This window comes from Lipotes vexillifer, unplaced genomic scaffold, assembly GCF_000442215.2.
Source record: "Lipotes vexillifer unplaced genomic scaffold, Lipotes_vexillifer_v1.1 scaffold484, whole genome shotgun sequence".
In the NCBI taxonomy this organism is placed as follows: domain Eukaryota; kingdom Metazoa; phylum Chordata; class Mammalia; order Artiodactyla; family Lipotidae; genus Lipotes; species Lipotes vexillifer.
The window spans coordinates 1,815,334-1,827,068 of record NW_006786458.1 but is presented as its reverse complement, the minus strand read 5'-3'; positions in this window follow the sequence as shown (position 1 = coordinate 1,827,068).

Sequence of the window (11,735 nt, the reverse complement as noted above, 5' to 3'; positions counted from 1 at the left end):
GGAAAGAACAGAGGGCCTTAATCTTCCCAGGCTGGAATTTAAAGCCTTGTAGCTGCCATTACTTTTATTCACCCTCCCTTAATTTCAAATTCAGCACACAGTATTAAGTGCCTGTTTACTGAGGTCCTAGGCTAGGAACACTACTTTGCTTAACCATCACGCAGTAATGTAAGACCCAAGGCAGTCAAAAATAAATAAATATTTATTTATTATTGTCTGGACTTTTAAAATGAGGAAACCAAGCTTAATAAGAGCTGAGGTCCTTGTCTAAATCACCCAGTAGTATTTGGTTAAGACCGAGAATTTAGGCATTGTTTTCTTTAGATTGAAATCTAGTCATTGATTTTTTTAAGGTTCTCTTGGAAGACCAGTTCCCAGTTTCGAATAATTGAGTTTTCCCCAATCTTTTAGTTCTCAAAAGAATAAAAACGATCTCTTATTGTATCATATCCAAACACAGGAGGGAATACATGGCAGAGTGTGGTACCGCATTAAGTTGGCTCCAGATGTTTTAATAGAATGAAAACGCCCCTAGATGCACGCAGTTACCCGCGGATGGAGATCTAGGTGCGTGCTCGAGTGCGCATGCTGAGGTCTTGCCTAAGCCTCAAAGGGGAGGGAAAGGTACACATTTATCTCGGCTTCTTGAGGGTGGGGAAACTGAGTCTTTGCTCATTTGAAAACAATTTCCAAAGCAAGCAGGAGTTAATACAAAAGGATCGGCTTCGTTGGGTTCAGGCAGTGTGTGTGTGTGTATGTGTGTGTGTGTGTGTGTGTGTGTGTGTGTGTGTGTGCGTGCGCGCGCGCGGGCGCACCCACGCACATACACTTCTTTTAATAGGTAATCACAAAGATGTATCTCATCTCAGCGTGAGGCAGGACATCCTGAATGTAAAAGCCATAAAATGAATTGCAAAGGGAAAATACTTGTCCATTTATAAGTTAATTATTTGCCACAAATATAAGAGGAGCTTTAGAACTTGATAAGATGTAAGCTAGCAATCCAAAAGAGAAGGGAGAGGACATAAATGCACTATTTCCAGAAAAAAGGCACAATGGCCAAAAAATTAAAACAAAACAAAAATCCACTGTTTAGCTTCCTATTAATCAGACAACTACAAGTCAAAGCAGTGACAATATGTACTTGGCCTATCAAATAACAAAGATTTAAATAATGATTATGTTCAATATTAATGAAGATCTGGAGAATTGGCTATTGTCACACTGATGGAGGGAGTGTGGTGTTAAAAACTGTTCATATACACGGAACAAAATAAGGTATAGGGACATATTTTCTCTTTTTGGCCACACTGCATGGCATGTGGGATCTTAGTATCCCGATCAGGGATGGAACCCACGCCCCCTCCATTGGAAGCGCGGAGTCTTAACCACTGGACCACCAGGGAAGTCCCAGGGACATATTTTAAGGAAATATTACAGTAAGGGACAACAATTGATGTATAGGAATATTTATTGCCATATTATTAATACTAATAAGAAACCGGAAATCTATTCACATGTCCAACAAGGTGAGATAAACACATTATAATTCATACATGTGAAAGAATATTAAGTTTTTTAAATGAGTCGTGGAATATTTAATGACTTGAAAGTATGCTTTTAAAATATATACTATTCAATTAAAAACAGGATGTAATATTACATAGACATGATCCCAATTTAGGTAAAATGTCCCATGAACATGTATGCATGCGTTGAAAAGTCTGGAACAGAATATGCTAAGATATTAACAGCAAATTTCTTCAGCGATTTTCTAAGGATTTTACTAGTGTAAAATTGTTTTGGCTTTTCTGCGCTAGGCATGTTTGACCCTGAAGCCACCTCCACCCACCTCCTCATTCACCCCTCACCATCCTTTGTAACTTTGAAAGAGTCTGGAAGGATCTTCATGACCATTCACTTAGTTTTGATTAGGCATGTGTATGTGTGTGACACCTACACCAGCTTCTGACCTGGGCCTTATTTCTGGGTCAGAGAGCTGGCTGCTTGTTTTGTTTTTTTTTTCTTGCTGTTGTTGGTTTTGTGCCTCAGTGGGGCATTCATTTTTCCAGATTTTTTACTATTGAGCTTTCTAGACAAGAGACCTGATGAAGTCTTCATTTTGAGGGCTTGTCTGGAGGAGGTTGTGTATTTCCTTTGTCCTGAGTCTCTGCTGAGAGAAAGTAAATGGTCCCTCAGTTTTGGTATCATTTGGATGGATGGAAACTGTAGGGGCTCAAATATAATTACTTTATAAATAATGAATAAGGTACTACTATTATTACTTTAAAAAAATCCCATTTTGGAATGTCTCTTGATAGCTGAAGTTTAATTTAGCCAAATAACTGTTCTGCATTAGCTAATGCAGCCCATTATTTTTAGGCTCAGAAGATATTTCCGGCTGTACTGAAACAATGATGATCTATCACTCTTTCTGGGGCCACTTTCTTGGCCTGCCAGTGATGTATCTGGACTTATTGCTTTCCGGTGGCAGTAAGGTTAAGATGAGTTTAGTACTGTATTATCCAAGTATCCATGGGAGAGCCTATGTGATTCAATTCAATGCTATCTTCTCTTGAACTCTTTTTTTAGAGTTCAAGTACTAAATAAACTCCTTTTTAATACTTTCGGTATGAAGTTAAGTGAATATACCACACATAGATAGTTAGTACAGGCTTGCTTACTATGTAAATAGGCTATGTAAATAGCTCTAGCTGACTATAATATACATATATTTAAAGAAATCCTACCAAAATTAACTGTGATTATTTCTGTGTGAAGATTTATGAAAATCATTATATATTTTCTTCTGTATACATTTTTGTAGCTTCTGAAGTAGGCATCTATCATTTCTGCAACCAGAAAAAAAGAGTTGGTTGAAACAGAATGTGTGTCTTTTTGAAGGCTTTGCCCTGATCTCACAGAATGCATTATGAGACATTTCAGCCACACACAGAGGGATTTCAATTTGATGACCTGGCTCCTATCATATCATTAAAAATAATTGACTGAAAATGCAATCCTGGGAGCTTTATTACTTCTATTCTGGCCTCTGTGGTTCACAGCAGGGAAACTGATACCTAGGTAATTAGAGGGCACCTAATATCCTGATCCCAGACACACTGTAAGACTCGTTCCACTGTGAGCAGGAACCCACATGACATAAATCCAGCCAGAAAATGCAAAATCTAAACAGATAGCAGGGGCTTCCAACTTTTCTCAGAAGTATCTTTAGTATTTCCTCTCTAGATAGTAAACACTGATGCTGAAAAATACCAAGTTCAGCCTCCATATTGCCCATCAATTCAAAAGCAGAAGCCCTAGAAGTAGCCCTCCACCGTCCACTAATGTGGTTTGCAGCCACAGAATAGTAACTTGGTTTAGATTAAAATGTCATCCATCCCTTAGCCCAGATGGTTCTCAGGCATTCATGGTGTGAACATGAGCACTTGAATGTCAGAAGCCCTTTGGACCAGGAGCTAGGTGCTAAGCACCTGGTCTGGAGGATGCCTGGAGTTTCTCCGTACCTCTCCTCACTCTACCCCCATCTCTGGGCGCTGATGCTCAAGGAGCACTTCTTTGCCCCCAATTGAAAAGATAGCCCCGTTCTTTCTTGTCACTTTAACTAATGGAATTCCAGTAAGGCTCTGCATTCCCAACACATTTTACTTTACCCTTCCAAAGCTCCATCCTTAAGCTCCTAGAAAATCCTTTGTGTTAGAAAGTTTGTCTAGAACTGGACTCCCATGTAGCCTTGATCTCTGATGCTCAGGACTTCAGCTTCTGCTCTCAGTTTGAATCATAACCGTGTTAGCAGCAACCCCCTAATAATGATCTCTGTCCTTTTAACCCTAAAAGTTTTCTTTCTGGCACTTTTTCCTAAAAATGGTATCTAGCCAGCCACCTCTAGTACAATCTTTCTCACCTTTTCACTAAGAATATTCATTCACTTAATAGGTGAAAATGTACCGCCTGCAAAACTAGCACAGATGCTCAGCCTAATACCAGGATCTGGGAGGCTGAGGGAACGGAAGCTCAGAGGGGTCAAGTACGCATGTCTGTCTTGCCCTTTCATTGTGACACACTATGTAGAGCACTCCTTGATGGTGTTATTAATATTGAAATGTGTTTATTCTACCAGGAATAAATTGTAAATGTAGTGCACTCCTATCACATACCAATCAAAACATTTTTAACTTGACAAAATGCATCTAAAGTTCATCTAGAAGAATAAACACTTGAGAATGACTAAAAATATTTTGGAAAAGGAAAATAATGATGGGGACTTACCATACCAGATACCACAGCAGAGAGATAAAAGAGAATAAAAGTACACATATAGACTCTAGGGTATACAGTGTTTCAGTATAAGATAAAAAACAATGGTAGTTTGCGTCAGTTCAGGAAAAAATGGTTTATTTAATAAATGATGTTGAGGACTTCCCTGGTGGTGCAGTGGTTAGGAATCCGCCTGCCAATGCAGGGGACACGGGTTCGAGCCCTGGTCCAGGAAGATCCCACATGCTGCAGAGCAACTAAGCCTGTGCATCACAACTACTGAGCCTGTGCTCTAGAGCCCGTGAGCCACAACTACTGAAGCCCATGTGCCTAGAGTCCGTGCTCCACAACAAGAGAAGCCACCGCAATGAGAAGCCCATGCACCGCGAAGAAGAGCAGCCCCTGCTTGCCACAACTAGAGGAAAAAACCTGCGTGCAGCAACGAAGACCCAATGCAGCCAAAAATAAAATAAATTAATTTTAAAAAGACAAAGATTAGAAGGAAGAGGAGAATTAAGTGTTTGAATACAGAAAGTATTTTAAACTGTTATAGTAAAAAGCCCTCTTAAATAAAATTGAAAGGCAAACAAACTGAAGAAAACAGCTGAAGGCATCGCATGTTCTGATTTCAAACTGTATTGCAAAGCTATAGTAATCAAAACAGTATGGTATTGGCATAAAAACAGACAATGAATCAGAGAGCCCAGAAATAAATTCATGCATATATGGTCAATTAAGTTATGACAAAAGAGCCAAGAATATACAATGGGGAAAGGATAGTCTCTTCAGTAAATGGTGCTGGGAAAACTAGGCAGCCACATTGCAAAAGAATAAAACTGCATCCCTATCTTACACCACACACAAAAACCAACTCAAGTTGGATTAAAGATCCTTGGCCCCAAAGGAGATTCTTATACATGAAAACCATCTCCCTCATATTCAGATGTGTTCTCTGTAGGTGTAGAGAGTAGCAGTGACTTCCCCAGGGTTATGCAGCAAGTGAGTGGCACCCCTGTTTCCTGTGTGGTGCTCTGCCAGCCTGCCCATCCCCCCACAGTGACTATCCTAAGTGCTACATCCTGAGACAAAAGAAGGCAGGATCTTTCTCACCCCACACAACATACCTTGTAGGAAACTGCTCCAAGGCATTTGTAAGTCTATCAGCAAACATGTCTTGAGGGGCCAAATGGCAGGGGAAGTGGATTTTAGAAAGCATTTATAAGGTTGAATCTACTTCTCAGATCAGATCACTTCCTCATGAAGAACTGGCACTTGTACCCCACTTTATTATTATTTTTTTGCGGTATGTGGGCCTCTCACGGTTGTGGCCTCTCCCGTTGCGGAGCACAGGCTCCGGACGCGCAGGCTCAGCAGCCATGGCTCACGGGCCCAGCCGCTCCGCGGCATGCGGGATCTTCCCGGACTGGGGCACGAACCCGCGTCCCCTGCATCGGCAGGCGGACTCTCAACCACTGCGCCACCAGGGAAGCACTGTACCCCACTTTAAAATCAAGTTTTCACTTCCTACCAATCAGGATGGTTATTATTAAAAAAACCTAAACAACAACAACAACAAAAAACATAACCATGAAATAACAAGTGTTGGTGAGGATGTGAAAAATTTAGAACCCTTGTGACCTGTTGGTGGGGATGTAAAATGGTGCAGCTGCTGTGGAAAATAATATGGTGGTTCCTCAAAAAATTAAATACAGAATCACCAGATGATCCAGAACTTCTGCTTCTGGGTATATACCCCAAAGAACTGAAAGCAGGAGCTCACACCGGTATTTGTACACCAATTTTCATTGCATCATTATTCACAATAGCCAAAAGGTAGAAATAACCCAAAAGCCCATCAACAGATGAATGGATAAACAAAAGTGGTACGTACATAAAAAGCGTTATTCAATCTTAAAATGGAAGGAAATTCTGATATGTGCTACAACAAGGATGAACCTTGAGGGCATTATGCTGTGTGAAATAAGTCAGTCACAAGAGGACAAATACTGTATAACTCCACTTCTATGAGTATTCAGAATAGGCAAATTTATAGAGACAGATAGTAGAATAGTGGTTAGCAGGGACTGGGGGTGGGGTGGGTGGTAAGTGGGGAATTATTGTTTAGTGTGTATGGTGTTTCAGTTTCAGAAGATGAAAAAGTTCTGGAGATGGAACCATCATAGTGGTGATGGTGGTACCTCCATGTGAATATACTTAATGCCACTGTACATTTAAAAATGATTAAAATGGTAAATTGTTAATGTTTGCTTTACAAAATTTAAAAGAGAGCAACTTAAGAGACATAAAAAAAATCAAGTTAAATTAGTTTCCAAGAAGTTCCCACATCATTCTTAGCACAGTAGTAGTTCCATGTTATTTTATAGTCTGCCATCACATCTGTAGCCAATGTATGATGTGTTTCAAGTCCCGTAAAAGGGCAGTGCTGAGTAATATTGAGGGTTGCTGTTTAGTAATGTCATTTCAGTCTTTGAGACATACTGTTATATCAAGCCCTTTCTTCAAGAATGAAATAGGGACATTTTAAACAAATGGCTCCTTTCATTTTGTTGTATACCATTCAGCTGGTTCATATCTCTTTTTTAATCACTCAGGGGCAGAGGACTGTGACTTTGGAGAGTTCTCAGATCGGCTCTCCATTTCTCCTCCCACTGATTTATTATTTGGATGATAGTGTTCTTATTAACACAAGAGTTCTAGATGATGCACCACAAGAACCAATGATAGAAGACAGGAACATGATTCCACAAATGAGTACAAAATACTTTTGAAAGCTTGGGTAATCTGTGGTCTTTCAATTCTTGAGGCAGTGCACTCTCCCAATGGTCTCTCTGCCTCAGTTTCCTCTCCAACCAATTCCAGTTCAACCCATCCTTTGGTGCCGAAAATCTCTTCCTGGAGCACAGCTTGGACACCTACTCAAAAGTAGTCCTTGGCTCTTGATGAAGCTTCCATGAGCTGCTCCAAACCTTCCCTGTGCCTCAATCAAACTGTTGCTCTTGGGTTTTCCAGTTCTGTGCTTCCACACAGTGTTCCCTTTTCCCAGACAGTCCTCCTTCCTTCCTTCAAAGCCTAACACAAATGTTGGTTCTTTTGGGATACCTTTTCAGAGTCCCCAACAAGAAACAATCTCTTTCTCAATCCTGTGAACCCCTGTAATGTGGTTCTATCTCCCCTACAGTATTCACTGTTTTCTATTTGACTTAATTTATTTACATGCCGTAAGTCTTCTATAGATGAAGTTGCTGGTGGATGGTGTGGATATCTGCTTTGGACTGACTGCTTGTGTCCTCTCCTAATTCTTACATTGAAACTCTAATTCCTATTGTGATGATATTTGGAGGGGGGCCTTTGAGAGGTAATTAGGTCATGAAGGTGGAGCCTTCTTGAATGGGGTTAGTGCCCTAATAAGAAGAGATGTGAGAGAGATAAGCCATTTCTCTCTCTCTCTGTCATGTAAGGACACAGCAAGAAGACCAGGAAGTGGGCTCTTGCTAGACACCAAATATGTTGGCACCTTGATCTTAGACTTCTCAGCCTCCTGAAGTGCAAAGTGCATGGTGAAATAAATGTTTGTTGTTTAAGCCACTCAGTCTATGATATTCCATTATAGCAGCCCAAAATGGCTATGTCAGTATCTTATTAATATCTGTTTTTCAGAGACCCAGGCACATGGTAGATGCTGATGGATGCTGAGGGAATGTTGAACAGAATATGTAATATCCAGTAACTCATTTCTGGAGTCACTTGTAGGATATATGTTCAATTTAAATCCTTAGCTGCATGTATATTAAAAAAAAAAGCAGAATGCTTCATAATTTTACTTTTTGGCATTCTCCCATGGCCTTGAGGACTGATTCCTGCCCCTACCCTCCCCCAAATACGACCACTGTTGGCTTAAAATGAGAGCAGTAAGAGCTGAACTTGAGACACATTGGAACAATTATGTCCATGACTAGGAAAAATAGAATGATTGGTGCAATGGAAAGTAGCTGCAGTGCAGATCGACAGCACAATTTTCAGCTACTGAACTCAGCATATACGAGTCTGATTACAGCTAGGGGTGGGGGAGTGACAGTAGTGCAGTCCCTGCCCTTCTCCAAGGAGAAGTGCCCTGTGATGCAGGTTTGGGGATGGGACCAGTTTTTGGACTCCTTCTCTATGGAGCATGACTTGACACTCATGATGCACTCGGTGGGGTTTGGGAATCTGCATTGTAACTGAGGTGTCATGGTTCATTATCATAATGTTTGCCATTAATGGAGGCCTAACAGCGTGCTGGGTACTGTTCTGGGCATCTGTGCACTGCTAGCTCCCCCAACCACCCTCAGGGGGAGGCAGGACTGTTTGCTCCAACTACGGACCTGGAAGGCTTACAGCAGTTAAGTGAGTTGGTCTGGGTCACAGCAAGGGCAAGTGGGAAAGGCTGACTATGAGCCAGCCTGGCTGCCTCTAAGCCCAGGCTCCCTACCCAACAGCATGCTGCACCCCCGCTCACATAAAGCCCTAGACTGAGGGTTGGGCCACTGGCGTCTCCCAGGCTGGCCAGGGAGTGGAAAAGTGCATTAACAGAGAAATGTGTCAAGAGTTCTCCCAAAACGAATGCTTCAGGCATCCAGTATTTTATTTTATGACTCTACATGCAATTTTTGCAAATGGTATGTTTGGCTCCAGTGGATCTTTCTTCACACCTTAATTAGTTCTAGTGACTGCTTTTATGTTGTTAGGCACTCAAGGAGAGAGAGACACCAGGAGTCTCACTAATTCTCTTCTGTTCTGGGAACACAGTGTCTTTTTTTTTTTTTTTTTTTTTTGAGCAAAGTCTTTTGACTTATCTATCAACAATACTAGAGTCATCTAATTAATCTCATTTCTTTCTGAGAAACTGGGACACTCTCAATGGGCCATCAGGAAGGCCAAGGTTGATAGCTTTAAAGAGGAATATGTGAGGTCTTTCACAACCAGGCATCTGCTTAATCTCCACTCCCCCACCCTGGCTGCTTCTCCCAAATGCATCTTAAGCTCCAGCAAACTGAGCCTCAAACTCTCCCTGCTGTCATCTACATGCCGTTCCTTCTATCCAAAATACCTTTAGTTATTGGTCTGGCCATTGGATATGAGTCTGTCAGGACTCGGGTTGTTCCTGGTTTCTGGAGGAAGGCGGAGCTGCAGTAGTGCGGCAGCTGAGCACGCTGACTTCCATATCAGACAGACCTCACTCAGTGTTCCTGCCTCTGTGGCGTTGAACAAGCACCCTAACCTCAAGAAGCACACATGTTCCCATCTGTTAAATGGGTACAAGAGGAGAACCTTCAACATAGGGCAGCTGCTGAGATAAAATAATTCATGTGAACCTTTACCATAATTAGGAGCACACAGCTAGGCACTTGGCGAATGTTGGCTTCTTCCGCTGTTGTCGGCTGGGTTGCCCTCCCTGCCACTTCCTTTCCCACCCTCAGCCTAAAGAAGCGGCCTCTTATTTATGATCCAGTTGCCTGTGTGCCAGCTCCAGCATAGCAGTTACTGTACTGGCTATTGTCAGATTGCTTTTCTCCTTTTTTAGACTGAAAACTCTTCCAGGACGGGGACCATGAGCTTAAATTCTTCATTTCAAATGCCTGGCACAGTAGCTAATATATACTAGGCATTTAATAACTAAAGGGATGATTGACCTCTTATAGTTCATTTATTCCTTTATGTATTACCTTTTACTTACCATGATCTCATTTGGGCATCACATGAGATAGGCATAGCAGAAAACCGTATTTTATAGCAGAGGAGCAAATGAAATGGGCTTTCTAGGATCAACAGCAAATGAGCGACAGAGTTTGGGCTGAATTGCAGGTGGCCTGACTCTTTGTCTGGTGGTCCTTCAGGGAAGGCTGAGGAACACACAGATTAAGAGCATGGGCTTTGGAAGTAGCCAGACCTGATCGCAAAATCTGCCTCTCCTATTCACCAGCTGTGACCTGGGACAATTTATTTTTATGTCCCAATCAACCGTTTCCCAGTCCTTAAATGCTGGTAACTGCCGTGCTTTTTCAGAGCACAGCCCAGTCCCAGTGCATCGTGAGAGTGCAGTCCATGGTGGCCATTATTATGAGAATGAAATTGAAGTCCCTCATTACCATTACAGATGCCGAATCCCACAGAATGCAGCGTAATCCCCAAACAGCCAATCTCAGAGAGCCAGACGAGCCTGTGAGTGGGTGCTGGTCCCATCCCCCAAACCAGGGCACTTTGCTGTGGAGAAAGAAAAGGACATATATACACTACCAAACATAAAATAGATAGCTAGTGGGAAGCAGCCGCATAGCACAGGGAGATCAGCTCGGTGCTTTGTGACCGCCTGGAGGGGTGGGATAGGGAGGGTGGGAGGGAGGGAGACGCAAGAGGGAAGAGATATGGGAACATACGTATATGTATAACTGATTCACTTTGTTATAAAGCAGAAACTAACACACCATTGTAAAGCAATTATACCCCAATAAAGATGTTAAAAAATCAAAAAATTTTAAAGATATGGGAACATATGTAATGTATAACTGATTCACTTTGTTATAGAGCAGAAACTAACACACCATTGTAAAGCAATTATACTCCAATAAAGATGTTAAAAAAAAAAAAAAGAAAAGGACAGTCTACGTCACTCTCCACTGTCTCCCCACTCTCATCTGTATACTGTCTAGTTCACTGGTACAAGGGTGCTGTCCGGGTGCACTGCGGTATCTTTCATGTCCCAACAATTTAATTTATCCCAATCACTGACGGTTTCTCCAATATATCTCCAGCTCAGCTCTTATTGCTGCATTTCACTCGGAGAGGGAGCGGAAGGTGGGAATCATTTGTCAAGGATATGGGAGAATAAGACATCCAACTTTCTGCAATAAAGAGGATGAAGCCCTGTGTTTTGCTTTCATACTGCATCCAGGGATTCAAAGTGTACATACGCTGAGTAAGAGGCTCCCAAATTTAGTCACTGGACCTCTGCACTTTTTCAAAGATGTTTTGCTCATTGAGTCAACATTTGTTTAACTCTTAGTAAGCACCAGACTTGGGGAGTTCAGAAGTGAGAAAGATAAACTGTACAACCTCCCAAGCAAATAGCTATATAAGAGGAAAATGATGTGGATAAGGAAATATTCGAAGACAAAATAGAAGTCTGTGGTAGCTGAGTTGCTGCAGTTCAGAGGAGAGAAAGGAGCAGACATTTGAATTCAGCCTCAAAGGGTGGGGAAAAAGCAGTGCAGTGAAAGGGCACAGTATAAGTGACCGCAAGGGGAGGTTTGGGGCAGCTCATGGAAGGGGTGAGAGCAGGCAATGAAGGGCCAGTGACGATGCTGATCAGGGGCTGATGACAATATCAGATCTGCCCTCCAGGGGGACCTTCGGCAACAGTGGGTGCGTGGACTGAGGCTGGGGGGAGACTGAGGCAGAGG